At 52.0% G+C, this 22,113-nt stretch overlaps 86 non-coding genes across 86 annotated transcripts; all 86 read right to left on the bottom strand.

Annotated features, from left to right (window-relative positions):
• Nucleotides 1-189: 189 nt before the first annotated feature.
• Nucleotides 190-308, bottom strand: LOC116009274. The gene has a single exon (XR_004096548.1). It is a non-coding gene; the product is annotated as a 5S ribosomal RNA (ribosomal RNA).
• A 137-nt stretch (nt 309-445) lies between these two features.
• Nucleotides 446-564, bottom strand: LOC116009273. Its single transcript, XR_004096547.1, has one exon. It is a non-coding gene; the product is annotated as a 5S ribosomal RNA (ribosomal RNA).
• A 137-nt stretch (nt 565-701) lies between these two features.
• LOC116009272 lies at nt 702-820 on the bottom strand. Its single transcript, XR_004096546.1, has one exon. It is a non-coding gene; the product is annotated as a 5S ribosomal RNA (ribosomal RNA).
• A 137-nt stretch (nt 821-957) lies between these two features.
• LOC116009271 lies at nt 958-1,076 on the bottom strand. Its single transcript, XR_004096545.1, has one exon. It is a non-coding gene; the product is annotated as a 5S ribosomal RNA (ribosomal RNA).
• Nucleotides 1,077-1,213: 137 nt separating this feature from the next.
• LOC116009270 lies at nt 1,214-1,332 on the bottom strand. Its single transcript, XR_004096544.1, has one exon. It is a non-coding gene; the product is annotated as a 5S ribosomal RNA (ribosomal RNA).
• Nucleotides 1,333-1,469: 137 nt separating this feature from the next.
• On the bottom strand, nt 1,470-1,588 carry LOC116009267. Its single transcript, XR_004096542.1, has one exon. It is a non-coding gene; the product is annotated as a 5S ribosomal RNA (ribosomal RNA).
• Nucleotides 1,589-1,725: 137 nt separating this feature from the next.
• LOC116009266 lies at nt 1,726-1,844 on the bottom strand. Its single transcript, XR_004096541.1, has one exon. It is a non-coding gene; the product is annotated as a 5S ribosomal RNA (ribosomal RNA).
• Nucleotides 1,845-1,981: 137 nt separating this feature from the next.
• On the bottom strand, nt 1,982-2,100 carry LOC116009265. Its single transcript, XR_004096540.1, has one exon. It is a non-coding gene; the product is annotated as a 5S ribosomal RNA (ribosomal RNA).
• A 137-nt stretch (nt 2,101-2,237) lies between these two features.
• LOC116009264 lies at nt 2,238-2,356 on the bottom strand. The gene has a single exon (XR_004096539.1). It is a non-coding gene; the product is annotated as a 5S ribosomal RNA (ribosomal RNA).
• A 137-nt stretch (nt 2,357-2,493) lies between these two features.
• Nucleotides 2,494-2,612, bottom strand: LOC116009263. Its single transcript, XR_004096538.1, has one exon. It is a non-coding gene; the product is annotated as a 5S ribosomal RNA (ribosomal RNA).
• A 137-nt stretch (nt 2,613-2,749) lies between these two features.
• LOC116009261 lies at nt 2,750-2,868 on the bottom strand. Its single transcript, XR_004096536.1, has one exon. It is a non-coding gene; the product is annotated as a 5S ribosomal RNA (ribosomal RNA).
• A 137-nt stretch (nt 2,869-3,005) lies between these two features.
• Nucleotides 3,006-3,124, bottom strand: LOC116009260. Its single transcript, XR_004096535.1, has one exon. It is a non-coding gene; the product is annotated as a 5S ribosomal RNA (ribosomal RNA).
• A 137-nt stretch (nt 3,125-3,261) lies between these two features.
• LOC116009259 lies at nt 3,262-3,380 on the bottom strand. Its single transcript, XR_004096534.1, has one exon. It is a non-coding gene; the product is annotated as a 5S ribosomal RNA (ribosomal RNA).
• A 137-nt stretch (nt 3,381-3,517) lies between these two features.
• LOC116009258 lies at nt 3,518-3,636 on the bottom strand. The gene has a single exon (XR_004096533.1). It is a non-coding gene; the product is annotated as a 5S ribosomal RNA (ribosomal RNA).
• A 137-nt stretch (nt 3,637-3,773) lies between these two features.
• Nucleotides 3,774-3,892, bottom strand: LOC116009257. Its single transcript, XR_004096532.1, has one exon. It is a non-coding gene; the product is annotated as a 5S ribosomal RNA (ribosomal RNA).
• Nucleotides 3,893-4,029: 137 nt separating this feature from the next.
• Nucleotides 4,030-4,148, bottom strand: LOC116009255. The gene has a single exon (XR_004096530.1). It is a non-coding gene; the product is annotated as a 5S ribosomal RNA (ribosomal RNA).
• A 137-nt stretch (nt 4,149-4,285) lies between these two features.
• LOC116009254 lies at nt 4,286-4,404 on the bottom strand. Its single transcript, XR_004096529.1, has one exon. It is a non-coding gene; the product is annotated as a 5S ribosomal RNA (ribosomal RNA).
• A 137-nt stretch (nt 4,405-4,541) lies between these two features.
• LOC116009253 lies at nt 4,542-4,660 on the bottom strand. Its single transcript, XR_004096528.1, has one exon. It is a non-coding gene; the product is annotated as a 5S ribosomal RNA (ribosomal RNA).
• Nucleotides 4,661-4,797: 137 nt separating this feature from the next.
• Nucleotides 4,798-4,916, bottom strand: LOC116009252. Its single transcript, XR_004096527.1, has one exon. It is a non-coding gene; the product is annotated as a 5S ribosomal RNA (ribosomal RNA).
• A 137-nt stretch (nt 4,917-5,053) lies between these two features.
• On the bottom strand, nt 5,054-5,172 carry LOC116009251. The gene has a single exon (XR_004096526.1). It is a non-coding gene; the product is annotated as a 5S ribosomal RNA (ribosomal RNA).
• A 137-nt stretch (nt 5,173-5,309) lies between these two features.
• Nucleotides 5,310-5,428, bottom strand: LOC116009250. The gene has a single exon (XR_004096525.1). It is a non-coding gene; the product is annotated as a 5S ribosomal RNA (ribosomal RNA).
• Nucleotides 5,429-5,565: 137 nt separating this feature from the next.
• Nucleotides 5,566-5,684, bottom strand: LOC116009249. The gene has a single exon (XR_004096524.1). It is a non-coding gene; the product is annotated as a 5S ribosomal RNA (ribosomal RNA).
• Nucleotides 5,685-5,821: 137 nt separating this feature from the next.
• LOC116009248 lies at nt 5,822-5,940 on the bottom strand. The gene has a single exon (XR_004096523.1). It is a non-coding gene; the product is annotated as a 5S ribosomal RNA (ribosomal RNA).
• A 137-nt stretch (nt 5,941-6,077) lies between these two features.
• LOC116009247 lies at nt 6,078-6,196 on the bottom strand. Its single transcript, XR_004096522.1, has one exon. It is a non-coding gene; the product is annotated as a 5S ribosomal RNA (ribosomal RNA).
• A 137-nt stretch (nt 6,197-6,333) lies between these two features.
• Nucleotides 6,334-6,452, bottom strand: LOC116009246. The gene has a single exon (XR_004096521.1). It is a non-coding gene; the product is annotated as a 5S ribosomal RNA (ribosomal RNA).
• A 137-nt stretch (nt 6,453-6,589) lies between these two features.
• LOC116009244 lies at nt 6,590-6,708 on the bottom strand. Its single transcript, XR_004096519.1, has one exon. It is a non-coding gene; the product is annotated as a 5S ribosomal RNA (ribosomal RNA).
• Nucleotides 6,709-6,845: 137 nt separating this feature from the next.
• Nucleotides 6,846-6,964, bottom strand: LOC116009242. The gene has a single exon (XR_004096518.1). It is a non-coding gene; the product is annotated as a 5S ribosomal RNA (ribosomal RNA).
• A 137-nt stretch (nt 6,965-7,101) lies between these two features.
• On the bottom strand, nt 7,102-7,220 carry LOC116009241. Its single transcript, XR_004096517.1, has one exon. It is a non-coding gene; the product is annotated as a 5S ribosomal RNA (ribosomal RNA).
• Nucleotides 7,221-7,357: 137 nt separating this feature from the next.
• On the bottom strand, nt 7,358-7,476 carry LOC116009240. The gene has a single exon (XR_004096516.1). It is a non-coding gene; the product is annotated as a 5S ribosomal RNA (ribosomal RNA).
• Nucleotides 7,477-7,613: 137 nt separating this feature from the next.
• On the bottom strand, nt 7,614-7,732 carry LOC116009239. Its single transcript, XR_004096515.1, has one exon. It is a non-coding gene; the product is annotated as a 5S ribosomal RNA (ribosomal RNA).
• Nucleotides 7,733-7,869: 137 nt separating this feature from the next.
• LOC116009238 lies at nt 7,870-7,988 on the bottom strand. The gene has a single exon (XR_004096514.1). It is a non-coding gene; the product is annotated as a 5S ribosomal RNA (ribosomal RNA).
• A 137-nt stretch (nt 7,989-8,125) lies between these two features.
• LOC116009237 lies at nt 8,126-8,244 on the bottom strand. The gene has a single exon (XR_004096513.1). It is a non-coding gene; the product is annotated as a 5S ribosomal RNA (ribosomal RNA).
• Nucleotides 8,245-8,381: 137 nt separating this feature from the next.
• Nucleotides 8,382-8,500, bottom strand: LOC116009236. Its single transcript, XR_004096512.1, has one exon. It is a non-coding gene; the product is annotated as a 5S ribosomal RNA (ribosomal RNA).
• A 137-nt stretch (nt 8,501-8,637) lies between these two features.
• On the bottom strand, nt 8,638-8,756 carry LOC116009235. Its single transcript, XR_004096511.1, has one exon. It is a non-coding gene; the product is annotated as a 5S ribosomal RNA (ribosomal RNA).
• Nucleotides 8,757-8,893: 137 nt separating this feature from the next.
• Nucleotides 8,894-9,012, bottom strand: LOC116009234. Its single transcript, XR_004096510.1, has one exon. It is a non-coding gene; the product is annotated as a 5S ribosomal RNA (ribosomal RNA).
• Nucleotides 9,013-9,149: 137 nt separating this feature from the next.
• LOC116009232 lies at nt 9,150-9,268 on the bottom strand. The gene has a single exon (XR_004096508.1). It is a non-coding gene; the product is annotated as a 5S ribosomal RNA (ribosomal RNA).
• Nucleotides 9,269-9,405: 137 nt separating this feature from the next.
• On the bottom strand, nt 9,406-9,524 carry LOC116009231. Its single transcript, XR_004096507.1, has one exon. It is a non-coding gene; the product is annotated as a 5S ribosomal RNA (ribosomal RNA).
• Nucleotides 9,525-9,661: 137 nt separating this feature from the next.
• LOC116009230 lies at nt 9,662-9,780 on the bottom strand. The gene has a single exon (XR_004096506.1). It is a non-coding gene; the product is annotated as a 5S ribosomal RNA (ribosomal RNA).
• Nucleotides 9,781-9,917: 137 nt separating this feature from the next.
• LOC116009229 lies at nt 9,918-10,036 on the bottom strand. The gene has a single exon (XR_004096505.1). It is a non-coding gene; the product is annotated as a 5S ribosomal RNA (ribosomal RNA).
• Nucleotides 10,037-10,173: 137 nt separating this feature from the next.
• Nucleotides 10,174-10,292, bottom strand: LOC116009228. Its single transcript, XR_004096504.1, has one exon. It is a non-coding gene; the product is annotated as a 5S ribosomal RNA (ribosomal RNA).
• Nucleotides 10,293-10,429: 137 nt separating this feature from the next.
• On the bottom strand, nt 10,430-10,548 carry LOC116009226. Its single transcript, XR_004096503.1, has one exon. It is a non-coding gene; the product is annotated as a 5S ribosomal RNA (ribosomal RNA).
• A 137-nt stretch (nt 10,549-10,685) lies between these two features.
• Nucleotides 10,686-10,804, bottom strand: LOC116009225. The gene has a single exon (XR_004096502.1). It is a non-coding gene; the product is annotated as a 5S ribosomal RNA (ribosomal RNA).
• Nucleotides 10,805-10,941: 137 nt separating this feature from the next.
• LOC116009224 lies at nt 10,942-11,060 on the bottom strand. The gene has a single exon (XR_004096501.1). It is a non-coding gene; the product is annotated as a 5S ribosomal RNA (ribosomal RNA).
• A 137-nt stretch (nt 11,061-11,197) lies between these two features.
• Nucleotides 11,198-11,316, bottom strand: LOC116009223. The gene has a single exon (XR_004096500.1). It is a non-coding gene; the product is annotated as a 5S ribosomal RNA (ribosomal RNA).
• A 137-nt stretch (nt 11,317-11,453) lies between these two features.
• LOC116009222 lies at nt 11,454-11,572 on the bottom strand. The gene has a single exon (XR_004096499.1). It is a non-coding gene; the product is annotated as a 5S ribosomal RNA (ribosomal RNA).
• A 137-nt stretch (nt 11,573-11,709) lies between these two features.
• Nucleotides 11,710-11,828, bottom strand: LOC116009220. The gene has a single exon (XR_004096497.1). It is a non-coding gene; the product is annotated as a 5S ribosomal RNA (ribosomal RNA).
• A 137-nt stretch (nt 11,829-11,965) lies between these two features.
• LOC116009219 lies at nt 11,966-12,084 on the bottom strand. The gene has a single exon (XR_004096496.1). It is a non-coding gene; the product is annotated as a 5S ribosomal RNA (ribosomal RNA).
• A 137-nt stretch (nt 12,085-12,221) lies between these two features.
• LOC116009218 lies at nt 12,222-12,340 on the bottom strand. The gene has a single exon (XR_004096495.1). It is a non-coding gene; the product is annotated as a 5S ribosomal RNA (ribosomal RNA).
• A 137-nt stretch (nt 12,341-12,477) lies between these two features.
• On the bottom strand, nt 12,478-12,596 carry LOC116009217. The gene has a single exon (XR_004096494.1). It is a non-coding gene; the product is annotated as a 5S ribosomal RNA (ribosomal RNA).
• Nucleotides 12,597-12,733: 137 nt separating this feature from the next.
• Nucleotides 12,734-12,852, bottom strand: LOC116009216. The gene has a single exon (XR_004096493.1). It is a non-coding gene; the product is annotated as a 5S ribosomal RNA (ribosomal RNA).
• A 137-nt stretch (nt 12,853-12,989) lies between these two features.
• On the bottom strand, nt 12,990-13,108 carry LOC116009215. The gene has a single exon (XR_004096492.1). It is a non-coding gene; the product is annotated as a 5S ribosomal RNA (ribosomal RNA).
• Nucleotides 13,109-13,245: 137 nt separating this feature from the next.
• LOC116009214 lies at nt 13,246-13,364 on the bottom strand. Its single transcript, XR_004096491.1, has one exon. It is a non-coding gene; the product is annotated as a 5S ribosomal RNA (ribosomal RNA).
• A 137-nt stretch (nt 13,365-13,501) lies between these two features.
• LOC116009213 lies at nt 13,502-13,620 on the bottom strand. Its single transcript, XR_004096490.1, has one exon. It is a non-coding gene; the product is annotated as a 5S ribosomal RNA (ribosomal RNA).
• Nucleotides 13,621-13,757: 137 nt separating this feature from the next.
• On the bottom strand, nt 13,758-13,876 carry LOC116009212. The gene has a single exon (XR_004096489.1). It is a non-coding gene; the product is annotated as a 5S ribosomal RNA (ribosomal RNA).
• Nucleotides 13,877-14,013: 137 nt separating this feature from the next.
• LOC116009211 lies at nt 14,014-14,132 on the bottom strand. Its single transcript, XR_004096487.1, has one exon. It is a non-coding gene; the product is annotated as a 5S ribosomal RNA (ribosomal RNA).
• Nucleotides 14,133-14,269: 137 nt separating this feature from the next.
• On the bottom strand, nt 14,270-14,388 carry LOC116009209. The gene has a single exon (XR_004096485.1). It is a non-coding gene; the product is annotated as a 5S ribosomal RNA (ribosomal RNA).
• A 137-nt stretch (nt 14,389-14,525) lies between these two features.
• On the bottom strand, nt 14,526-14,644 carry LOC116009208. Its single transcript, XR_004096484.1, has one exon. It is a non-coding gene; the product is annotated as a 5S ribosomal RNA (ribosomal RNA).
• Nucleotides 14,645-14,781: 137 nt separating this feature from the next.
• On the bottom strand, nt 14,782-14,900 carry LOC116009207. Its single transcript, XR_004096483.1, has one exon. It is a non-coding gene; the product is annotated as a 5S ribosomal RNA (ribosomal RNA).
• Nucleotides 14,901-15,037: 137 nt separating this feature from the next.
• On the bottom strand, nt 15,038-15,156 carry LOC116009205. The gene has a single exon (XR_004096482.1). It is a non-coding gene; the product is annotated as a 5S ribosomal RNA (ribosomal RNA).
• Nucleotides 15,157-15,293: 137 nt separating this feature from the next.
• LOC116009204 lies at nt 15,294-15,412 on the bottom strand. The gene has a single exon (XR_004096481.1). It is a non-coding gene; the product is annotated as a 5S ribosomal RNA (ribosomal RNA).
• Nucleotides 15,413-15,549: 137 nt separating this feature from the next.
• LOC116009203 lies at nt 15,550-15,668 on the bottom strand. The gene has a single exon (XR_004096480.1). It is a non-coding gene; the product is annotated as a 5S ribosomal RNA (ribosomal RNA).
• A 137-nt stretch (nt 15,669-15,805) lies between these two features.
• On the bottom strand, nt 15,806-15,924 carry LOC116009202. Its single transcript, XR_004096479.1, has one exon. It is a non-coding gene; the product is annotated as a 5S ribosomal RNA (ribosomal RNA).
• A 137-nt stretch (nt 15,925-16,061) lies between these two features.
• On the bottom strand, nt 16,062-16,180 carry LOC116009201. Its single transcript, XR_004096478.1, has one exon. It is a non-coding gene; the product is annotated as a 5S ribosomal RNA (ribosomal RNA).
• Nucleotides 16,181-16,317: 137 nt separating this feature from the next.
• Nucleotides 16,318-16,436, bottom strand: LOC116009200. The gene has a single exon (XR_004096476.1). It is a non-coding gene; the product is annotated as a 5S ribosomal RNA (ribosomal RNA).
• Nucleotides 16,437-16,573: 137 nt separating this feature from the next.
• On the bottom strand, nt 16,574-16,692 carry LOC116009199. The gene has a single exon (XR_004096475.1). It is a non-coding gene; the product is annotated as a 5S ribosomal RNA (ribosomal RNA).
• Nucleotides 16,693-16,829: 137 nt separating this feature from the next.
• Nucleotides 16,830-16,948, bottom strand: LOC116009197. The gene has a single exon (XR_004096473.1). It is a non-coding gene; the product is annotated as a 5S ribosomal RNA (ribosomal RNA).
• Nucleotides 16,949-17,085: 137 nt separating this feature from the next.
• LOC116009196 lies at nt 17,086-17,204 on the bottom strand. Its single transcript, XR_004096472.1, has one exon. It is a non-coding gene; the product is annotated as a 5S ribosomal RNA (ribosomal RNA).
• A 137-nt stretch (nt 17,205-17,341) lies between these two features.
• On the bottom strand, nt 17,342-17,460 carry LOC116009194. The gene has a single exon (XR_004096471.1). It is a non-coding gene; the product is annotated as a 5S ribosomal RNA (ribosomal RNA).
• A 137-nt stretch (nt 17,461-17,597) lies between these two features.
• Nucleotides 17,598-17,716, bottom strand: LOC116009193. The gene has a single exon (XR_004096470.1). It is a non-coding gene; the product is annotated as a 5S ribosomal RNA (ribosomal RNA).
• A 137-nt stretch (nt 17,717-17,853) lies between these two features.
• Nucleotides 17,854-17,972, bottom strand: LOC116009192. The gene has a single exon (XR_004096469.1). It is a non-coding gene; the product is annotated as a 5S ribosomal RNA (ribosomal RNA).
• A 137-nt stretch (nt 17,973-18,109) lies between these two features.
• LOC116009191 lies at nt 18,110-18,228 on the bottom strand. The gene has a single exon (XR_004096468.1). It is a non-coding gene; the product is annotated as a 5S ribosomal RNA (ribosomal RNA).
• Nucleotides 18,229-18,365: 137 nt separating this feature from the next.
• Nucleotides 18,366-18,484, bottom strand: LOC116009190. Its single transcript, XR_004096467.1, has one exon. It is a non-coding gene; the product is annotated as a 5S ribosomal RNA (ribosomal RNA).
• A 137-nt stretch (nt 18,485-18,621) lies between these two features.
• LOC116009189 lies at nt 18,622-18,740 on the bottom strand. The gene has a single exon (XR_004096465.1). It is a non-coding gene; the product is annotated as a 5S ribosomal RNA (ribosomal RNA).
• A 137-nt stretch (nt 18,741-18,877) lies between these two features.
• On the bottom strand, nt 18,878-18,996 carry LOC116009188. The gene has a single exon (XR_004096464.1). It is a non-coding gene; the product is annotated as a 5S ribosomal RNA (ribosomal RNA).
• Nucleotides 18,997-19,133: 137 nt separating this feature from the next.
• LOC116009187 lies at nt 19,134-19,252 on the bottom strand. Its single transcript, XR_004096463.1, has one exon. It is a non-coding gene; the product is annotated as a 5S ribosomal RNA (ribosomal RNA).
• A 137-nt stretch (nt 19,253-19,389) lies between these two features.
• On the bottom strand, nt 19,390-19,508 carry LOC116009185. The gene has a single exon (XR_004096461.1). It is a non-coding gene; the product is annotated as a 5S ribosomal RNA (ribosomal RNA).
• Nucleotides 19,509-19,645: 137 nt separating this feature from the next.
• LOC116009184 lies at nt 19,646-19,764 on the bottom strand. Its single transcript, XR_004096460.1, has one exon. It is a non-coding gene; the product is annotated as a 5S ribosomal RNA (ribosomal RNA).
• Nucleotides 19,765-19,901: 137 nt separating this feature from the next.
• LOC116009183 lies at nt 19,902-20,020 on the bottom strand. The gene has a single exon (XR_004096459.1). It is a non-coding gene; the product is annotated as a 5S ribosomal RNA (ribosomal RNA).
• Nucleotides 20,021-20,157: 137 nt separating this feature from the next.
• Nucleotides 20,158-20,276, bottom strand: LOC116009182. Its single transcript, XR_004096458.1, has one exon. It is a non-coding gene; the product is annotated as a 5S ribosomal RNA (ribosomal RNA).
• Nucleotides 20,277-20,413: 137 nt separating this feature from the next.
• Nucleotides 20,414-20,532, bottom strand: LOC116009181. Its single transcript, XR_004096457.1, has one exon. It is a non-coding gene; the product is annotated as a 5S ribosomal RNA (ribosomal RNA).
• A 137-nt stretch (nt 20,533-20,669) lies between these two features.
• On the bottom strand, nt 20,670-20,788 carry LOC116009180. Its single transcript, XR_004096456.1, has one exon. It is a non-coding gene; the product is annotated as a 5S ribosomal RNA (ribosomal RNA).
• Nucleotides 20,789-20,925: 137 nt separating this feature from the next.
• LOC116009179 lies at nt 20,926-21,044 on the bottom strand. The gene has a single exon (XR_004096455.1). It is a non-coding gene; the product is annotated as a 5S ribosomal RNA (ribosomal RNA).
• Nucleotides 21,045-21,181: 137 nt separating this feature from the next.
• On the bottom strand, nt 21,182-21,300 carry LOC116009178. The gene has a single exon (XR_004096454.1). It is a non-coding gene; the product is annotated as a 5S ribosomal RNA (ribosomal RNA).
• Nucleotides 21,301-21,437: 137 nt separating this feature from the next.
• LOC116009177 lies at nt 21,438-21,556 on the bottom strand. Its single transcript, XR_004096453.1, has one exon. It is a non-coding gene; the product is annotated as a 5S ribosomal RNA (ribosomal RNA).
• Nucleotides 21,557-21,693: 137 nt separating this feature from the next.
• Nucleotides 21,694-21,812, bottom strand: LOC116009176. Its single transcript, XR_004096452.1, has one exon. It is a non-coding gene; the product is annotated as a 5S ribosomal RNA (ribosomal RNA).
• Nucleotides 21,813-21,949: 137 nt separating this feature from the next.
• Nucleotides 21,950-22,068, bottom strand: LOC116008235. Its single transcript, XR_004095630.1, has one exon. It is a non-coding gene; the product is annotated as a 5S ribosomal RNA (ribosomal RNA).
• Nucleotides 22,069-22,113: the final 45 nt, after the last annotated feature.

The raw sequence follows: 22,113 nt of genomic DNA, 5'->3' as shown, positions 1-22,113 counted from the left end.
ACTTCGGAGTTCTGATAGGATCCGGTGCATTAGTGCTGGTATAATCGCATCCGTCACGTACTGCGCGCAAAATGTACTTGACCCTCTCTCTCCGCGCAACTTCTCTCGCTTAGCGGTTTAGCGGTTTAAAAGGATAGTACCCTTAGCGAGCGGTCCAGCGGTTTAAAAGAAAGATTAAAAAGAGGGTGGGGGATGCAACACGAGGACTTCCCAGGGGGTCACCCATCCTAGTACTACTCTCGCCCAAGCACGCTTAACTTCGGAGTTCTGATGGGATCCGGTGCATTAGTGCTGGTATGATCGCATCCGTCACGTACTGCGCGCAAAATGTACTTGACCCTCTCTCTCCGCGCAACTTCTCTCGCTTAGCGGTTTAGCGGTTTAAAAGGATAGTACCCTTAGCGAGCGGTCCAGCGGTTTAAAAGAAAGATTAAAAAGAGGGTGGGGGATGCAACACGAGGACTTCCCAGGGGGTCACCCATCCTAGTACTACTCTCGCCCAAGCACGCTTAACTTCGGAGTTCTGATGGGATCCGGTGCATTAGTGCTGGTATGATCGCATCCGTCACGTACTGCGCGCAAAATGTACTTGACCCTCTCTCTCCGCGCAACTTCTCTCGCTTAGCGGTTTAGCGGTTTAAAAGGATAGTACCCTTAGCGAGCGGTCCAGCGGTTTAAAAGAAAGATTAAAAAGAGGGTGGGGGATGCAACACGAGGACTTCCCAGGGGGTCACCCATCCTAGTACTACTCTCGCCCAAGCACGCTTAACTTCGGAGTTCTGATGGGATCCGGTGCATTAGTGCTGGTATGATCGCATCCGTCACGTACTGCGCGCAAAATGTACTTGACCCTCTCTCTCCGCGCAACTTCTCTCGCTTAGCGGTTTAGCGGTTTAAAAGGATAGTACCCTTAGCGAGCGGTCCAGCGGTTTAAAAGAAAGATTAAAAAGAGGGTGGGGGATGCAACACGAGGACTTCCCAGGGGGTCACCCATCCTAGTACTACTCTCGCCCAAGCACGCTTAACTTCGGAGTTCTGATGGGATCCGGTGCATTAGTGCTGGTATGATCGCATCCGTCACGTACTGCGCGCAAAATGTACTTGACCCTCTCTCTCCGCGCAACTTCTCTCGCTTAGCGGTTTAGCGGTTTAAAAGGATAGTACCCTTAGCGAGCGGTCCAGCGGTTTAAAAGAAAGATTAAAAAGAGGGTGGGGGATGCAACACGAGGACTTCCCAGGGGGTCACCCATCCTAGTACTACTCTCGCCCAAGCACGCTTAACTTCGGAGTTCTGATGGGATCCGGTGCATTAGTGCTGGTATGATCGCATCCGTCACGTACTGCGCGCAAAATGTACTTGACCCTCTCTCTCCGCGCAACTTCTCTCGCTTAGCGGTTTAGCGGTTTAAAAGGATAGTACCCTTAGCGAGCGGTCCAGCGGTTTAAAAGAAAGATTAAAAAGAGGGTGGGGGATGCAACACGAGGACTTCCCAGGGGGTCACCCATCCTAGTACTACTCTCGCCCAAGCACGCTTAACTTCGGAGTTCTGATGGGATCCGGTGCATTAGTGCTGGTATGATCGCATCCGTCACGTACTGCGCGCAAAATGTACTTGACCCTCTCTCTCCGCGCAACTTCTCTCGCTTAGCGGTTTAGCGGTTTAAAAGGATAGTACCCTTAGCGAGCGGTCCAGCGGTTTAAAAGAAAGATTAAAAAGAGGGTGGGGGATGCAACACGAGGACTTCCCAGGGGGTCACCCATCCTAGTACTACTCTCGCCCAAGCACGCTTAACTTCGGAGTTCTGATGGGATCCGGTGCATTAGTGCTGGTATGATCGCATCCGTCACGTACTGCGCGCAAAATGTACTTGACCCTCTCTCTCCGCGCAACTTCTCTCGCTTAGCGGTTTAGCGGTTTAAAAGGATAGTACCCTTAGCGAGCGGTCCAGCGGTTTAAAAGAAAGATTAAAAAGAGGGTGGGGGATGCAACACGAGGACTTCCCAGGGGGTCACCCATCCTAGTACTACTCTCGCCCAAGCACGCTTAACTTCGGAGTTCTGATGGGATCCGGTGCATTAGTGCTGGTATGATCGCATCCGTCACGTACTGCGCGCAAAATGTACTTGACCCTCTCTCTCCGCGCAACTTCTCTCGCTTAGCGGTTTAGCGGTTTAAAAGGATAGTACCCTTAGCGAGCGGTCCAGCGGTTTAAAAGAAAGATTAAAAAGAGGGTGGGGGATGCAACACGAGGACTTCCCAGGGGGTCACCCATCCTAGTACTACTCTCGCCCAAGCACGCTTAACTTCGGAGTTCTGATGGGATCCGGTGCATTAGTGCTGGTATGATCGCATCCGTCACGTACTGCGCGCAAAATGTACTTGACCCTCTCTCTCCGCGCAACTTCTCTCGCTTAGCGGTTTAGCGGTTTAAAAGGATAGTACCCTTAGCGAGCGGTCCAGCGGTTTAAAAGAAAGATTAAAAAGAGGGTGGGGGATGCAACACGAGGACTTCCCAGGGGGTCACCCATCCTAGTACTACTCTCGCCCAAGCACGCTTAACTTCGGAGTTCTGATGGGATCCGGTGCATTAGTGCTGGTATGATCGCATCCGTCACGTACTGCGCGCAAAATGTACTTGACCCTCTCTCTCCGCGCAACTTCTCTCGCTTAGCGGTTTAGCGGTTTAAAAGGATAGTACCCTTAGCGAGCGGTCCAGCGGTTTAAAAGAAAGATTAAAAAGAGGGTGGGGGATGCAACACGAGGACTTCCCAGGGGGTCACCCATCCTAGTACTACTCTCGCCCAAGCACGCTTAACTTCGGAGTTCTGATGGGATCCGGTGCATTAGTGCTGGTATGATCGCATCCGTCACGTACTGCGCGCAAAATGTACTTGACCCTCTCTCTCCGCGCAACTTCTCTCGCTTAGCGGTTTAGCGGTTTAAAAGGATAGTACCCTTAGCGAGCGGTCCAGCGGTTTAAAAGAAAGATTAAAAAGAGGGTGGGGGATGCAACACGAGGACTTCCCAGGGGGTCACCCATCCTAGTACTACTCTCGCCCAAGCACGCTTAACTTCGGAGTTCTGATGGGATCCGGTGCATTAGTGCTGGTATGATCGCATCCGTCACGTACTGCGCGCAAAATGTACTTGACCCTCTCTCTCCGCGCAACTTCTCTCGCTTAGCGGTTTAGCGGTTTAAAAGGATAGTACCCTTAGCGAGCGGTCCAGCGGTTTAAAAGAAAGATTAAAAAGAGGGTGGGGGATGCAACACGAGGACTTCCCAGGGGGTCACCCATCCTAGTACTACTCTCGCCCAAGCACGCTTAACTTCGGAGTTCTGATGGGATCCGGTGCATTAGTGCTGGTATGATCGCATCCGTCACGTACTGCGCGCAAAATGTACTTGACCCTCTCTCTCCGCGCAACTTCTCTCGCTTAGCGGTTTAGCGGTTTAAAAGGATAGTACCCTTAGCGAGCGGTCCAGCGGTTTAAAAGAAAGATTAAAAAGAGGGTGGGGGATGCAACACGAGGACTTCCCAGGGGGTCACCCATCCTAGTACTACTCTCGCCCAAGCACGCTTAACTTCGGAGTTCTGATGGGATCCGGTGCATTAGTGCTGGTATGATCGCATCCGTCACGTACTGCGCGCAAAATGTACTTGACCCTCTCTCTCCGCGCAACTTCTCTCGCTTAGCGGTTTAGCGGTTTAAAAGGATAGTACCCTTAGCGAGCGGTCCAGCGGTTTAAAAGAAAGATTAAAAAGAGGGTGGGGGATGCAACACGAGGACTTCCCAGGGGGTCACCCATCCTAGTACTACTCTCGCCCAAGCACGCTTAACTTCGGAGTTCTGATGGGATCCGGTGCATTAGTGCTGGTATGATCGCATCCGTCACGTACTGCGCGCAAAATGTACTTGACCCTCTCTCTCCGCGCAACTTCTCTCGCTTAGCGGTTTAGCGGTTTAAAAGGATAGTACCCTTAGCGAGCGGTCCAGCGGTTTAAAAGAAAGATTAAAAAGAGGGTGGGGGATGCAACACGAGGACTTCCCAGGGGGTCACCCATCCTAGTACTACTCTCGCCCAAGCACGCTTAACTTCGGAGTTCTGATGGGATCCGGTGCATTAGTGCTGGTATGATCGCATCCGTCACGTACTGCGCGCAAAATGTACTTGACCCTCTCTCTCCGCGCAACTTCTCTCGCTTAGCGGTTTAGCGGTTTAAAAGGATAGTACCCTTAGCGAGCGGTCCAGCGGTTTAAAAGAAAGATTAAAAAGAGGGTGGGGGATGCAACACGAGGACTTCCCAGGGGGTCACCCATCCTAGTACTACTCTCGCCCAAGCACGCTTAACTTCGGAGTTCTGATGGGATCCGGTGCATTAGTGCTGGTATGATCGCATCCGTCACGTACTGCGCGCAAAATGTACTTGACCCTCTCTCTCCGCGCAACTTCTCTCGCTTAGCGGTTTAGCGGTTTAAAAGGATAGTACCCTTAGCGAGCGGTCCAGCGGTTTAAAAGAAAGATTAAAAAGAGGGTGGGGGATGCAACACGAGGACTTCCCAGGGGGTCACCCATCCTAGTACTACTCTCGCCCAAGCACGCTTAACTTCGGAGTTCTGATGGGATCCGGTGCATTAGTGCTGGTATGATCGCATCCGTCACGTACTGCGCGCAAAATGTACTTGACCCTCTCTCTCCGCGCAACTTCTCTCGCTTAGCGGTTTAGCGGTTTAAAAGGATAGTACCCTTAGCGAGCGGTCCAGCGGTTTAAAAGAAAGATTAAAAAGAGGGTGGGGGATGCAACACGAGGACTTCCCAGGGGGTCACCCATCCTAGTACTACTCTCGCCCAAGCACGCTTAACTTCGGAGTTCTGATGGGATCCGGTGCATTAGTGCTGGTATGATCGCATCCGTCACGTACTGCGCGCAAAATGTACTTGACCCTCTCTCTCCGCGCAACTTCTCTCGCTTAGCGGTTTAGCGGTTTAAAAGGATAGTACCCTTAGCGAGCGGTCCAGCGGTTTAAAAGAAAGATTAAAAAGAGGGTGGGGGATGCAACACGAGGACTTCCCAGGGGGTCACCCATCCTAGTACTACTCTCGCCCAAGCACGCTTAACTTCGGAGTTCTGATGGGATCCGGTGCATTAGTGCTGGTATGATCGCATCCGTCACGTACTGCGCGCAAAATGTACTTGACCCTCTCTCTCCGCGCAACTTCTCTCGCTTAGCGGTTTAGCGGTTTAAAAGGATAGTACCCTTAGCGAGCGGTCCAGCGGTTTAAAAGAAAGATTAAAAAGAGGGTGGGGGATGCAACACGAGGACTTCCCAGGGGGTCACCCATCCTAGTACTACTCTCGCCCAAGCACGCTTAACTTCGGAGTTCTGATGGGATCCGGTGCATTAGTGCTGGTATGATCGCATCCGTCACGTACTGCGCGCAAAATGTACTTGACCCTCTCTCTCCGCGCAACTTCTCTCGCTTAGCGGTTTAGCGGTTTAAAAGGATAGTACCCTTAGCGAGCGGTCCAGCGGTTTAAAAGAAAGATTAAAAAGAGGGTGGGGGATGCAACACGAGGACTTCCCAGGGGGTCACCCATCCTAGTACTACTCTCGCCCAAGCACGCTTAACTTCGGAGTTCTGATGGGATCCGGTGCATTAGTGCTGGTATGATCGCATCCGTCACGTACTGCGCGCAAAATGTACTTGACCCTCTCTCTCCGCGCAACTTCTCTCGCTTAGCGGTTTAGCGGTTTAAAAGGATAGTACCCTTAGCGAGCGGTCCAGCGGTTTAAAAGAAAGATTAAAAAGAGGGTGGGGGATGCAACACGAGGACTTCCCAGGGGGTCACCCATCCTAGTACTACTCTCGCCCAAGCACGCTTAACTTCGGAGTTCTGATGGGATCCGGTGCATTAGTGCTGGTATGATCGCATCCGTCACGTACTGCGCGCAAAATGTACTTGACCCTCTCTCTCCGCGCAACTTCTCTCGCTTAGCGGTTTAGCGGTTTAAAAGGATAGTACCCTTAGCGAGCGGTCCAGCGGTTTAAAAGAAAGATTAAAAAGAGGGTGGGGGATGCAACACGAGGACTTCCCAGGGGGTCACCCATCCTAGTACTACTCTCGCCCAAGCACGCTTAACTTCGGAGTTCTGATGGGATCCGGTGCATTAGTGCTGGTATGATCGCATCCGTCACGTACTGCGCGCAAAATGTACTTGACCCTCTCTCTCCGCGCAACTTCTCTCGCTTAGCGGTTTAGCGGTTTAAAAGGATAGTACCCTTAGCGAGCGGTCCAGCGGTTTAAAAGAAAGATTAAAAAGAGGGTGGGGGATGCAACACGAGGACTTCCCAGGGGGTCACCCATCCTAGTACTACTCTCGCCCAAGCACGCTTAACTTCGGAGTTCTGATGGGATCCGGTGCATTAGTGCTGGTATGATCGCATCCGTCACGTACTGCGCGCAAAATGTACTTGACCCTCTCTCTCCGCGCAACTTCTCTCGCTTAGCGGTTTAGCGGTTTAAAAGGATAGTACCCTTAGCGAGCGGTCCAGCGGTTTAAAAGAAAGATTAAAAAGAGGGTGGGGGATGCAACACGAGGACTTCCCAGGGGGTCACCCATCCTAGTACTACTCTCGCCCAAGCACGCTTAACTTCGGAGTTCTGATGGGATCCGGTGCATTAGTGCTGGTATGATCGCATCCGTCACGTACTGCGCGCAAAATGTACTTGACCCTCTCTCTCCGCGCAACTTCTCTCGCTTAGCGGTTTAGCGGTTTAAAAGGATAGTACCCTTAGCGAGCGGTCCAGCGGTTTAAAAGAAAGATTAAAAAGAGGGTGGGGGATGCAACACGAGGACTTCCCAGGGGGTCACCCATCCTAGTACTACTCTCGCCCAAGCACGCTTAACTTCGGAGTTCTGATGGGATCCGGTGCATTAGTGCTGGTATGATCGCATCCGTCACGTACTGCGCGCAAAATGTACTTGACCCTCTCTCTCCGCGCAACTTCTCTCGCTTAGCGGTTTAGCGGTTTAAAAGGATAGTACCCTTAGCGAGCGGTCCAGCGGTTTAAAAGAAAGATTAAAAAGAGGGTGGGGGATGCAACACGAGGACTTCCCAGGGGGTCACCCATCCTAGTACTACTCTCGCCCAAGCACGCTTAACTTCGGAGTTCTGATGGGATCCGGTGCATTAGTGCTGGTATGATCGCATCCGTCACGTACTGCGCGCAAAATGTACTTGACCCTCTCTCTCCGCGCAACTTCTCTCGCTTAGCGGTTTAGCGGTTTAAAAGGATAGTACCCTTAGCGAGCGGTCCAGCGGTTTAAAAGAAAGATTAAAAAGAGGGTGGGGGATGCAACACGAGGACTTCCCAGGGGGTCACCCATCCTAGTACTACTCTCGCCCAAGCACGCTTAACTTCGGAGTTCTGATGGGATCCGGTGCATTAGTGCTGGTATGATCGCATCCGTCACGTACTGCGCGCAAAATGTACTTGACCCTCTCTCTCCGCGCAACTTCTCTCGCTTAGCGGTTTAGCGGTTTAAAAGGATAGTACCCTTAGCGAGCGGTCCAGCGGTTTAAAAGAAAGATTAAAAAGAGGGTGGGGGATGCAACACGAGGACTTCCCAGGGGGTCACCCATCCTAGTACTACTCTCGCCCAAGCACGCTTAACTTCGGAGTTCTGATGGGATCCGGTGCATTAGTGCTGGTATGATCGCATCCGTCACGTACTGCGCGCAAAATGTACTTGACCCTCTCTCTCCGCGCAACTTCTCTCGCTTAGCGGTTTAGCGGTTTAAAAGGATAGTACCCTTAGCGAGCGGTCCAGCGGTTTAAAAGAAAGATTAAAAAGAGGGTGGGGGATGCAACACGAGGACTTCCCAGGGGGTCACCCATCCTAGTACTACTCTCGCCCAAGCACGCTTAACTTCGGAGTTCTGATGGGATCCGGTGCATTAGTGCTGGTATGATCGCATCCGTCACGTACTGCGCGCAAAATGTACTTGACCCTCTCTCTCCGCGCAACTTCTCTCGCTTAGCGGTTTAGCGGTTTAAAAGGATAGTACCCTTAGCGAGCGGTCCAGCGGTTTAAAAGAAAGATTAAAAAGAGGGTGGGGGATGCAACACGAGGACTTCCCAGGGGGTCACCCATCCTAGTACTACTCTCGCCCAAGCACGCTTAACTTCGGAGTTCTGATGGGATCCGGTGCATTAGTGCTGGTATGATCGCATCCGTCACGTACTGCGCGCAAAATGTACTTGACCCTCTCTCTCCGCGCAACTTCTCTCGCTTAGCGGTTTAGCGGTTTAAAAGGATAGTACCCTTAGCGAGCGGTCCAGCGGTTTAAAAGAAAGATTAAAAAGAGGGTGGGGGATGCAACACGAGGACTTCCCAGGGGGTCACCCATCCTAGTACTACTCTCGCCCAAGCACGCTTAACTTCGGAGTTCTGATGGGATCCGGTGCATTAGTGCTGGTATGATCGCATCCGTCACGTACTGCGCGCAAAATGTACTTGACCCTCTCTCTCCGCGCAACTTCTCTCGCTTAGCGGTTTAGCGGTTTAAAAGGATAGTACCCTTAGCGAGCGGTCCAGCGGTTTAAAAGAAAGATTAAAAAGAGGGTGGGGGATGCAACACGAGGACTTCCCAGGGGGTCACCCATCCTAGTACTACTCTCGCCCAAGCACGCTTAACTTCGGAGTTCTGATGGGATCCGGTGCATTAGTGCTGGTATGATCGCATCCGTCACGTACTGCGCGCAAAATGTACTTGACCCTCTCTCTCCGCGCAACTTCTCTCGCTTAGCGGTTTAGCGGTTTAAAAGGATAGTACCCTTAGCGAGCGGTCCAGCGGTTTAAAAGAAAGATTAAAAAGAGGGTGGGGGATGCAACACGAGGACTTCCCAGGGGGTCACCCATCCTAGTACTACTCTCGCCCAAGCACGCTTAACTTCGGAGTTCTGATGGGATCCGGTGCATTAGTGCTGGTATGATCGCATCCGTCACGTACTGCGCGCAAAATGTACTTGACCCTCTCTCTCCGCGCAACTTCTCTCGCTTAGCGGTTTAGCGGTTTAAAAGGATAGTACCCTTAGCGAGCGGTCCAGCGGTTTAAAAGAAAGATTAAAAAGAGGGTGGGGGATGCAACACGAGGACTTCCCAGGGGGTCACCCATCCTAGTACTACTCTCGCCCAAGCACGCTTAACTTCGGAGTTCTGATGGGATCCGGTGCATTAGTGCTGGTATGATCGCATCCGTCACGTACTGCGCGCAAAATGTACTTGACCCTCTCTCTCCGCGCAACTTCTCTCGCTTAGCGGTTTAGCGGTTTAAAAGGATAGTACCCTTAGCGAGCGGTCCAGCGGTTTAAAAGAAAGATTAAAAAGAGGGTGGGGGATGCAACACGAGGACTTCCCAGGGGGTCACCCATCCTAGTACTACTCTCGCCCAAGCACGCTTAACTTCGGAGTTCTGATGGGATCCGGTGCATTAGTGCTGGTATGATCGCATCCGTCACGTACTGCGCGCAAAATGTACTTGACCCTCTCTCTCCGCGCAACTTCTCTCGCTTAGCGGTTTAGCGGTTTAAAAGGATAGTACCCTTAGCGAGCGGTCCAGCGGTTTAAAAGAAAGATTAAAAAGAGGGTGGGGGATGCAACACGAGGACTTCCCAGGGGGTCACCCATCCTAGTACTACTCTCGCCCAAGCACGCTTAACTTCGGAGTTCTGATGGGATCCGGTGCATTAGTGCTGGTATGATCGCATCCGTCACGTACTGCGCGCAAAATGTACTTGACCCTCTCTCTCCGCGCAACTTCTCTCGCTTAGCGGTTTAGCGGTTTAAAAGGATAGTACCCTTAGCGAGCGGTCCAGCGGTTTAAAAGAAAGATTAAAAAGAGGGTGGGGGATGCAACACGAGGACTTCCCAGGGGGTCACCCATCCTAGTACTACTCTCGCCCAAGCACGCTTAACTTCGGAGTTCTGATGGGATCCGGTGCATTAGTGCTGGTATGATCGCATCCGTCACGTACTGCGCGCAAAATGTACTTGACCCTCTCTCTCCGCGCAACTTCTCTCGCTTAGCGGTTTAGCGGTTTAAAAGGATAGTACCCTTAGCGAGCGGTCCAGCGGTTTAAAAGAAAGATTAAAAAGAGGGTGGGGGATGCAACACGAGGACTTCCCAGGGGGTCACCCATCCTAGTACTACTCTCGCCCAAGCACGCTTAACTTCGGAGTTCTGATGGGATCCGGTGCATTAGTGCTGGTATGATCGCATCCGTCACGTACTGCGCGCAAAATGTACTTGACCCTCTCTCTCCGCGCAACTTCTCTCGCTTAGCGGTTTAGCGGTTTAAAAGGATAGTACCCTTAGCGAGCGGTCCAGCGGTTTAAAAGAAAGATTAAAAAGAGGGTGGGGGATGCAACACGAGGACTTCCCAGGGGGTCACCCATCCTAGTACTACTCTCGCCCAAGCACGCTTAACTTCGGAGTTCTGATGGGATCCGGTGCATTAGTGCTGGTATGATCGCATCCGTCACGTACTGCGCGCAAAATGTACTTGACCCTCTCTCTCCGCGCAACTTCTCTCGCTTAGCGGTTTAGCGGTTTAAAAGGATAGTACCCTTAGCGAGCGGTCCAGCGGTTTAAAAGAAAGATTAAAAAGAGGGTGGGGGATGCAACACGAGGACTTCCCAGGGGGTCACCCATCCTAGTACTACTCTCGCCCAAGCACGCTTAACTTCGGAGTTCTGATGGGATCCGGTGCATTAGTGCTGGTATGATCGCATCCGTCACGTACTGCGCGCAAAATGTACTTGACCCTCTCTCTCCGCGCAACTTCTCTCGCTTAGCGGTTTAGCGGTTTAAAAGGATAGTACCCTTAGCGAGCGGTCCAGCGGTTTAAAAGAAAGATTAAAAAGAGGGTGGGGGATGCAACACGAGGACTTCCCAGGGGGTCACCCATCCTAGTACTACTCTCGCCCAAGCACGCTTAACTTCGGAGTTCTGATGGGATCCGGTGCATTAGTGCTGGTATGATCGCATCCGTCACGTACTGCGCGCAAAATGTACTTGACCCTCTCTCTCCGCGCAACTTCTCTCGCTTAGCGGTTTAGCGGTTTAAAAGGATAGTACCCTTAGCGAGCGGTCCAGCGGTTTAAAAGAAAGATTAAAAAGAGGGTGGGGGATGCAACACGAGGACTTCCCAGGGGGTCACCCATCCTAGTACTACTCTCGCCCAAGCACGCTTAACTTCGGAGTTCTGATGGGATCCGGTGCATTAGTGCTGGTATGATCGCATCCGTCACGTACTGCGCGCAAAATGTACTTGACCCTCTCTCTCCGCGCAACTTCTCTCGCTTAGCGGTTTAGCGGTTTAAAAGGATAGTACCCTTAGCGAGCGGTCCAGCGGTTTAAAAGAAAGATTAAAAAGAGGGTGGGGGATGCAACACGAGGACTTCCCAGGGGGTCACCCATCCTAGTACTACTCTCGCCCAAGCACGCTTAACTTCGGAGTTCTGATGGGATCCGGTGCATTAGTGCTGGTATGATCGCATCCGTCACGTACTGCGCGCAAAATGTACTTGACCCTCTCTCTCCGCGCAACTTCTCTCGCTTAGCGGTTTAGCGGTTTAAAAGGATAGTACCCTTAGCGAGCGGTCCAGCGGTTTAAAAGAAAGATTAAAAAGAGGGTGGGGGATGCAACACGAGGACTTCCCAGGGGGTCACCCATCCTAGTACTACTCTCGCCCAAGCACGCTTAACTTCGGAGTTCTGATGGGATCCGGTGCATTAGTGCTGGTATGATCGCATCCGTCACGTACTGCGCGCAAAATGTACTTGACCCTCTCTCTCCGCGCAACTTCTCTCGCTTAGCGGTTTAGCGGTTTAAAAGGATAGTACCCTTAGCGAGCGGTCCAGCGGTTTAAAAGAAAGATTAAAAAGAGGGTGGGGGATGCAACACGAGGACTTCCCAGGGGGTCACCCATCCTAGTACTACTCTCGCCCAAGCACGCTTAACTTCGGAGTTCTGATGGGATCCGGTGCATTAGTGCTGGTATGATCGCATCCGTCACGTACTGCGCGCAAAATGTACTTGACCCTCTCTCTCCGCGCAACTTCTCTCGCTTAGCGGTTTAGCGGTTTAAAAGGATAGTACCCTTAGCGAGCGGTCCAGCGGTTTAAAAGAAAGATTAAAAAGAGGGTGGGGGATGCAACACGAGGACTTCCCAGGGGGTCACCCATCCTAGTACTACTCTCGCCCAAGCACGCTTAACTTCGGAGTTCTGATGGGATCCGGTGCATTAGTGCTGGTATGATCGCATCCGTCACGTACTGCGCGCAAAATGTACTTGACCCTCTCTCTCCGCGCAACTTCTCTCGCTTAGCGGTTTAGCGGTTTAAAAGGATAGTACCCTTAGCGAGCGGTCCAGCGGTTTAAAAGAAAGATTAAAAAGAGGGTGGGGGATGCAACACGAGGACTTCCCAGGGGGTCACCCATCCTAGTACTACTCTCGCCCAAGCACGCTTAACTTCGGAGTTCTGATGGGATCCGGTGCATTAGTGCTGGTATGATCGCATCCGTCACGTACTGCGCGCAAAATGTACTTGACCCTCTCTCTCCGCGCAACTTCTCTCGCTTAGCGGTTTAGCGGTTTAAAAGGATAGTACCCTTAGCGAGCGGTCCAGCGGTTTAAAAGAAAGATTAAAAAGAGGGTGGGGGATGCAACACGAGGACTTCCCAGGGGGTCACCCATCCTAGTACTACTCTCGCCCAAGCACGCTTAACTTCGGAGTTCTGATGGGATCCGGTGCATTAGTGCTGGTATGATCGCATCCGTCACGTACTGCGCGCAAAATGTACTTGACCCTCTCTCTCCGCGCAACTTCTCTCGCTTAGCGGTTTAGCGGTTTAAAAGGATAGTACCCTTAGCGAGCGGTCCAGCGGTTTAAAAGAAAGATTAAAAAGAGGGTGGGGGATGCAACACGAGGACTTCCCAGGGGGTCACCCATCCTAGTACTACTCTCGCCCAAGCACGCTTAACTTCGGAGTTCTGATGGGATCCGGTGCATTAGTGCTGGTATGATCGCATCCGTCACGTACTGCGCGCAAAATGTACTTGACCCTCTCTCTCCGCGCAACTTCTCTCGCTTAGCGGTTTAGCGGTTTAAAAGGATAGTACCCTTAGCGAGCGGTCCAGCGGTTTAAAAGAAAGATTAAAAAGAGGGTGGGGGATGCAACACGAGGACTTCCCAGGGGGTCACCCATCCTAGTACTACTCTCGCCCAAGCACGCTTAACTTCGGAGTTCTGATGGGATCCGGTGCATTAGTGCTGGTATGATCGCATCCGTCACGTACTGCGCGCAAAATGTACTTGACCCTCTCTCTCCGCGCAACTTCTCTCGCTTAGCGGTTTAGCGGTTTAAAAGGATAGTACCCTTAGCGAGCGGTCCAGCGGTTTAAAAGAAAGATTAAAAAGAGGGTGGGGGATGCAACACGAGGACTTCCCAGGGGGTCACCCATCCTAGTACTACTCTCGCCCAAGCACGCTTAACTTCGGAGTTCTGATGGGATCCGGTGCATTAGTGCTGGTATGATCGCATCCGTCACGTACTGCGCGCAAAATGTACTTGACCCTCTCTCTCCGCGCAACTTCTCTCGCTTAGCGGTTTAGCGGTTTAAAAGGATAGTACCCTTAGCGAGCGGTCCAGCGGTTTAAAAGAAAGATTAAAAAGAGGGTGGGGGATGCAACACGAGGACTTCCCAGGGGGTCACCCATCCTAGTACTACTCTCGCCCAAGCACGCTTAACTTCGGAGTTCTGATGGGATCCGGTGCATTAGTGCTGGTATGATCGCATCCGTCACGTACTGCGCGCAAAATGTACTTGACCCTCTCTCTCCGCGCAACTTCTCTCGCTTAGCGGTTTAGCGGTTTAAAAGGATAGTACCCTTAGCGAGCGGTCCAGCGGTTTAAAAGAAAGATTAAAAAGAGGGTGGGGGATGCAACACGAGGACTTCCCAGGGGGTCACCCATCCTAGTACTACTCTCGCCCAAGCACGCTTAACTTCGGAGTTCTGATGGGATCCGGTGCATTAGTGCTGGTATGATCGCATCCGTCACGTACTGCGCGCAAAATGTACTTGACCCTCTCTCTCCGCGCAACTTCTCTCGCTTAGCGGTTTAGCGGTTTAAAAGGATAGTACCCTTAGCGAGCGGTCCAGCGGTTTAAAAGAAAGATTAAAAAGAGGGTGGGGGATGCAACACGAGGACTTCCCAGGGGGTCACCCATCCTAGTACTACTCTCGCCCAAGCACGCTTAACTTCGGAGTTCTGATGGGATCCGGTGCATTAGTGCTGGTATGATCGCATCCGTCACGTACTGCGCGCAAAATGTACTTGACCCTCTCTCTCCGCGCAACTTCTCTCGCTTAGCGGTTTAGCGGTTTAAAAGGATAGTACCCTTAGCGAGCGGTCCAGCGGTTTAAAAGAAAGATTAAAAAGAGGGTGGGGGATGCAACACGAGGACTTCCCAGGGGGTCACCCATCCTAGTACTACTCTCGCCCAAGCACGCTTAACTTCGGAGTTCTGATGGGATCCGGTGCATTAGTGCTGGTATGATCGCATCCGTCACGTACTGCGCGCAAAATGTACTTGACCCTCTCTCTCCGCGCAACTTCTCTCGCTTAGCGGTTTAGCGGTTTAAAAGGATAGTACCCTTAGCGAGCGGTCCAGCGGTTTAAAAGAAAGATTAAAAAGAGGGTGGGGGATGCAACACGAGGACTTCCCAGGGGGTCACCCATCCTAGTACTACTCTCGCCCAAGCACGCTTAACTTCGGAGTTCTGATGGGATCCGGTGCATTAGTGCTGGTATGATCGCATCCGTCACGTACTGCGCGCAAAATGTACTTGACCCTCTCTCTCCGCGCAACTTCTCTCGCTTAGCGGTTTAGCGGTTTAAAAGGATAGTACCCTTAGCGAGCGGTCCAGCGGTTTAAAAGAAAGATTAAAAAGAGGGTGGGGGATGCAACACGAGGACTTCCCAGGGGGTCACCCATCCTAGTACTACTCTCGCCCAAGCACGCTTAACTTCGGAGTTCTGATGGGATCCGGTGCATTAGTGCTGGTATGATCGCATCCGTCACGTACTGCGCGCAAAATGTACTTGACCCTCTCTCTCCGCGCAACTTCTCTCGCTTAGCGGTTTAGCGGTTTAAAAGGATAGTACCCTTAGCGAGCGGTCCAGCGGTTTAAAAGAAAGATTAAAAAGAGGGTGGGGGATGCAACACGAGGACTTCCCAGGGGGTCACCCATCCTAGTACTACTCTCGCCCAAGCACGCTTAACTTCGGAGTTCTGATGGGATCCGGTGCATTAGTGCTGGTATGATCGCATCCGTCACGTACTGCGCGCAAAATGTACTTGACCCTCTCTCTCCGCGCAACTTCTCTCGCTTAGCGGTTTAGCGGTTTAAAAGGATAGTACCCTTAGCGAGCGGTCCAGCGGTTTAAAAGAAAGATTAAAAAGAGGGTGGGGGATGCAACACGAGGACTTCCCAGGGGGTCACCCATCCTAGTACTACTCTCGCCCAAGCACGCTTAACTTCGGAGTTCTGATGGGATCCGGTGCATTAGTGCTGGTATGATCGCATCCGTCACGTACTGCGCGCAAAATGTACTTGACCCTCTCTCTCCGCGCAACTTCTCTCGCTTAGCGGTTTAGCGGTTTAAAAGGATAGTACCCTTAGCGAGCGGTCCAGCGGTTTAAAAGAAAGATTAAAAAGAGGGTGGGGGATGCAACACGAGGACTTCCCAGGGGGTCACCCATCCTAGTACTACTCTCGCCCAAGCACGCTTAACTTCGGAGTTCTGATGGGATCCGGTGCATTAGTGCTGGTATGATCGCATCCGTCACGTACTGCGCGCAAAATGTACTTGACCCTCTCTCTCCGCGCAACTTCTCTCGCTTAGCGGTTTAGCGGTTTAAAAGGATAGTACCCTTAGCGAGCGGTCCAGCGGTTTAAAAGAAAGATTAAAAAGAGGGTGGGGGATGCAACACGAGGACTTCCCAGGGGGTCACCCATCCTAGTACTACTCTCGCCCAAGCACGCTTAACTTCGGAGTTCTGATGGGATCCGGTGCATTAGTGCTGGTATGATCGCATCCGTCACGTACTGCGCGCAAAATGTACTTGACCCTCTCTCTCCGCGCAACTTCTCTCGCTTAGCGGTTTAGCGGTTTAAAAGGATAGTACCCTTAGCGAGCGGTCCAGCGGTTTAAAAGAAAGATTAAAAAGAGGGTGGGGGATGCAACACGAGGACTTCCCAGGGGGTCACCCATCCTAGTACTACTCTCGCCCAAGCACGCTTAACTTCGGAGTTCTGATGGGATCCGGTGCATTAGTGCTGGTATGATCGCATCCGTCACGTACTGCGCGCAAAATGTACTTGACCCTCTCTCTCCGCGCAACTTCTCTCGCTTAGCGGTTTAGCGGTTTAAAAGGATAGTACCCTTAGCGAGCGGTCCAGCGGTTTAAAAGAAAGATTAAAAAGAGGGTGGGGGATGCAACACGAGGACTTCCCAGGGGGTCACCCATCCTAGTACTACTCTCGCCCAAGCACGCTTAACTTCGGAGTTCTGATGGGATCCGGTGCATTAGTGCTGGTATGATCGCATCCGTCACGTACTGCGCGCAAAATGTACTTGACCCTCTCTCTCCGCGCAACTTCTCTCGCTTAGCGGTTTAGCGGTTTAAAAGGATAGTACCCTTAGCGAGCGGTCCAGCGGTTTAAAAGAAAGATTAAAAAGAGGGTGGGGGATGCAACACGAGGACTTCCCAGGGGGTCACCCATCCTAGTACTACTCTCGCCCAAGCACGCTTAACTTCGGAGTTCTGATGGGATCCGGTGCATTAGTGCTGGTATGATCGCATCCGTCACGTACTGCGCGCAAAATGTACTTGACCCTCTCTCTCCGCGCAACTTCTCTCGCTTAGCGGTTTAGCGGTTTAAAAGGATAGTACCCTTAGCGAGCGGTCCAGCGGTTTAAAAGAAAGATTAAAAAGAGGGTGGGGGATGCAACACGAGGACTTCCCAGGGGGTCACCCATCCTAGTACTACTCTCGCCCAAGCACGCTTAACTTCGGAGTTCTGATGGGATCCGGTGCATTAGTGCTGGTATGATCGCATCCGTCACGTACTGCGCGCAAAATGTACTTGACCCTCTCTCTCCGCGCAACTTCTCTCGCTTAGCGGTTTAGCGGTTTAAAAGGATAGTACCCTTAGCGAGCGGTCCAGCGGTTTAAAAGAAAGATTAAAAAGAGGGTGGGGGATGCAACACGAGGACTTCCCAGGGGGTCACCCATCCTAGTACTACTCTCGCCCAAGCACGCTTAACTTCGGAGTTCTGATGGGATCCGGTGCATTAGTGCTGGTATGATCGCATCCGTCACGTACTGCGCGCAAAATGTACTTGACCCTCTCTCTCCGCGCAACTTCTCTCGCTTAGCGGTTTAGCGGTTTAAAAGGATAGTACCCTTAGCGAGCGGTCCAGCGGTTTAAAAGAAAGATTAAAAAGAGGGTGGGGGATGCAACACGAGGACTTCCCAGGGGGTCACCCATCCTAGTACTACTCTCGCCCAAGCACGCTTAACTTCGGAGTTCTGATGGGATCCGGTGCATTAGTGCTGGTATGATCGCATCCGTCACGTACTGCGCGCAAAATGTACTTGACCCTCTCTCTCCGCGCAACTTCTCTCGCTTAGCGGTTTAGCGGTTTAAAAGGATAGTACCCTTAGCGAGCGGTCCAGCGGTTTAAAAGAAAGATTAAAAAGAGGGTGGGGGATGCAACACGAGGACTTCCCAGGGGGTCACCCATCCTAGTACTACTCTCGCCCAAGCACGCTTAACTTCGGAGTTCTGATGGGATCCGGTGCATTAGTGCTGGTATGATCGCATCCGTCACGTACTGCGCGCAAAATGTACTTGACCCTCTCTCTCCGCGCAACTTCTCTCGCTTAGCGGTTTAGCGGTTTAAAAGGATAGTACCCTTAGCGAGCGGTCCAGCGGTTTAAAAGAAAGATTAAAAAGAGGGTGGGGGATGCAACACGAGGACTTCCCAGGGGGTCACCCATCCTAGTACTACTCTCGCCCAAGCACGCTTAACTTCGGAGTTCTGATGGGATCCGGTGCATTAGTGCTGGTATGATCGCATCCGTCACGTACTGCGCGCAAAATGTACTTGACCCTCTCTCTCCGCGCAACTTCTCTCGCTTAGCGGTTTAGCGGTTTAAAAGGATAGTACCCTTAGCGAGCGGTCCAGCGGTTTAAAAGAAAGATTAAAAAGAGGGTGGGGGATGCAACACGAGGACTTCCCAGGGGGTCACCCATCCTAGTACTACTCTCGCCCAAGCACGCTTAACTTCGGAGTTCTGATGGGATCCGGTGCATTAGTGCTGGTATGATCGCATCCGTCACGTACTGCGCGCAAAATGTACTTGACCCTCTCTCTCCGCGCAACTTCTCTCGCTTAGCGGTTTAGCGGTTTAAAAGGATAGTACCCTTAGCGAGCGGTCCAGCGGTTTAAAAGAAAGATTAAAAAGAGGGTGGGGGATGCAACACGAGGACTTCCCAGGGGGTCACCCATCCTAGTACTACTCTCGCCCAAGCACGCTTAACTTCGGAGTTCTGATGGGATCCGGTGCATTAGTGCTGGTATGATCGCATCCGTCACGTACTGCGCGCAAAATGTACTTGACCCTCTCTCTCCGCGCAACTTCTCTCGCTTAGCGGTTTAGCGGTTTAAAAGGATAGTACCCTTAGCGAGCGGTCCAGCGGTTTAAAAGAAAGATTAAAAAGAGGGTGGGGGATGCAACACGAGGACTTCCCAGGGGGTCACCCATCCTAGTACTACTCTCGCCCAAGCACGCTTAACTTCGGAGTTCTGATGGGATCCGGTGCATTAGTGCTGGTATGATCGCATCCGTCACGTACTGCGCGCAAAATGTACTTGACCCTCTCTCTCCGCGCAACTTCTCTCGCTTAGCGGTTTAGCGGTTTAAAAGGATAGTACCCTTAGCGAGCGGTCCAGCGGTTTAAAAGAAAGATTAAAAAGAGGGTGGGGGATGCAACACGAGGACTTCCCAGGGGGTCACCCATCCTAGTACTACTCTCGCCCAAGCACGCTTAACTTCGGAGTTCTGATGGGATCCGGTGCATTAGTGCTGGTATGATCGCATCCGTCACGTACTGCGCGCAAAATGTACTTGACCCTCTCTCTCCGCGCAACTTCTCTCGCTTAGCGGTTTAGCGGTTTAAAAGGATAGTACCCTTAGCGAGCGGTCCAGCGGTTTAAAAGAAAGATTAAAAAGAGGGTGGGGGATGCAACACGAGGACTTCCCAGGGGGTCACCCATCCTAGTACTACTCTCGCCCAAGCACGCTTAACTTCGGAGTTCTGATGGGATCCGGTGCATTAGTGCTGGTATGATCGCATCCGTCACGTACTGCGCGCAAAATGTACTTGACCCTCTCTCTCCGCGCAACTTCTCTCGCTTAGCGGTTTAGCGGTTTAAAAGGATAGTACCCTTAGCGAGCGGTCCAGCGGTTTAAAAGAAAGATTAAAAAGAGGGTGGGGGATGCAACACGAGGACTTCCCAGGGGGTCACCCATCCTAGTACTACTCTCGCCCAAGCACGCTTAACTTCGGAGTTCTGATGGGATCCGGTGCATTAGTGCTGGTATGATCGCATCCGTCACGTACTGCGCGCAAAATGTACTTGACCCTCTCTCTCCGCGCAACTTCTCTCGCTTAGCGGTTTAGCGGTTTAAAAGGATAGTACCCTTAGCGAGCGGTCCAGCGGTTTAAAAGAAAGATTAAAAAGAGGGTGGGGGATGCAACACGAGGACTTCCCAGGGGGTCACCCATCCTAGTACTACTCTCGCCCAAGCACGCTTAACTTCGGAGTTCTGATGGGATCCGGTGCATTAGTGCTGGTATGATCGCATCCGTCACGTACTGCGCGCAAAATGTACTTGACCCTCTCTCTCCGCGCAACTTCTCTCGCTTAGCGGTTTAGCGGTTTAAAAGGATAGTACCCTTAGCGAGCGGTCCAGCGGTTTAAAAGAAAGATTAAAAAGAGGGTGGGGGATGCAACACGAGGACTTCCCAGGGGGTCACCCATCCTAGTACTACTCTCGCCCAAGCACGCTTAACTTCGGAGTTCTGATGGGATCCGGTGCATTAGTGCTGGTATGATCGCATCCGTCACGTACTGCGCGCAAAATGTACTTGACCCTCTCTCTCCGCGCAACTTCTCTCGCTTAGCGGTTTAGCGGTTTAAAAGGATAGTACCCTTAGCGAGCGGTCCAGCGGTTTAAAAGAAAGATTAAAAAGAGGGTGGGGGATGCAACACGAGGACTTCCCAGGGGGTCACCCATCCTAGTACTACTCTCGCCCAAGCACGCTTAACTTCGGAGTTCTGATGGGATCCGGTGCATTAGTGCTGGTATGATCGCATCCGTCACGTACTGCGCGCAAAATGTACTTGACCCTCTCTCTCCGCGCAACTTCTCTCGCTTAGCGGTTTAGCGGTTTAAAAGGATAGTACCCTTAGCGAGCGGTCCAGCGGTTTAAAAGAAAGATTAAAAAGAGGGTGGGGGATGCAACACGAGGACTTCCCAGGGGGTCACCCATCCTAGTACTACTCTCGCCCAAGCACGCTTAACTTCGGAGTTCTGATGGGATCCGGTGCATTAGTGCTGGTATGATCGCATCCGTCACGTACTGCGCGCAAAATGTACTTGACCCTCTCTCTCCGCGCAACTTCTCTCGCTTAGCGGTTTAGCGGTTTAAAAGGATAGTACCCTTAGCGAGCGGTCCAGCGGTTTAAAAGAAAGATTAAAAAGAGGGTGGGGGATGCAACACGAGGACTTCCCAGGGGGTCACCCATCCTAGTACTACTCTCGCCCAAGCACGCTTAACTTCGGAGTTCTGATGGGATCCGGTGCATTAGTGCTGGTATGATCGCATCCGTCACGTACTGCGCGCAAAATGTACTTGACCCTCTCTCTCCGCGCAACTTCTCTCGCTTAGCGGTTTAGCGGTTTAAAAGGATAGTACCCTTAGCGAGCGGTCCAGCGGTTTAAAAGAAAGATTAAAAAGAGGGTGGGGGATGCAACACGAGGACTTCCCAGGGGGTCACCCATCCTAGTACTACTCTCGCCCAAGCACGCTTAACTTCGGAGTTCTGATGGGATCCGGTGCATTAGTGCTGGTATGATCGCATCCGTCACGTACTGCGCGCAAAATGTACTTGACCCTCTCTCTCCGCGCAACTTCTCTCGCTTAGCGGTTTAGCGGTTTAAAAGGATAGTACCCTTAGCGAGCGGTCCAGCGGTTTAAAAGAAAGATTAAAAAGAGGGTGGGGGATGCAACACGAGGACTTCCCAGGGGGTCACCCATCCTAGTACTACTCTCGCCCAAGCACGCTTAACTTCGGAGTTCTGATGGGATCCGGTGCATTAGTGCTGGTATGATCGCATCCGTCACGTACTGCGCGCAAAATGTACTTGACCCTCTCTCTCCGCGCAACTTCTCTCGCTTAGCGGTTTAGCGGTTTAAAAGGATAGTACCCTTAGCGAGCGGTCCAGCGGTTTAAAAGAAAGATTAAAAAGAGGGTGGGGGATGCAACACGAGGACTTCCCAGGGGGTCACCCATCCTAGTACTACTCTCGCCCAAGCACGCTTAACTTCGGAGTTCTGATGGGATCCGGTGCATTAGTGCTGGTATGATCGCATCCGTCACGTACTGCGCGCAAAATGTACTTGACCCTCTCTCTCCGCGCAACTTCTCTCGCTTAGCGGTTTAGCGGTTTAAAAGGATAGTACCCTTAGCGAGCGGTCCAGCGGTTTAAAAGAAAGATTAAAAAGAGGGTGGGGGATGCAACACGAGGACTTCCCAGGGGGTCACCCATCCTAGTACTACTCTCGCCCAAGCACGCTTAACTTCGGAGTTCTGATGGGATCAGGTGCATTAGTGCTGGTATGATCGCATCCGTCACGTACTGCGCGCAAAATGTACTTGACCCTCTCTCTCCGCGC

The sequence above is a fragment of the Ipomoea triloba genome, chromosome 16, assembly GCF_003576645.1.
Source record: "Ipomoea triloba cultivar NCNSP0323 chromosome 16, ASM357664v1".
NCBI lineage: Eukaryota > Viridiplantae > Streptophyta > Magnoliopsida > Solanales > Convolvulaceae > Ipomoea > Ipomoea triloba.
Note: the sequence above shows the minus strand (reverse complement) of the source record. Positions and strands in the feature narration are given on the sequence as shown.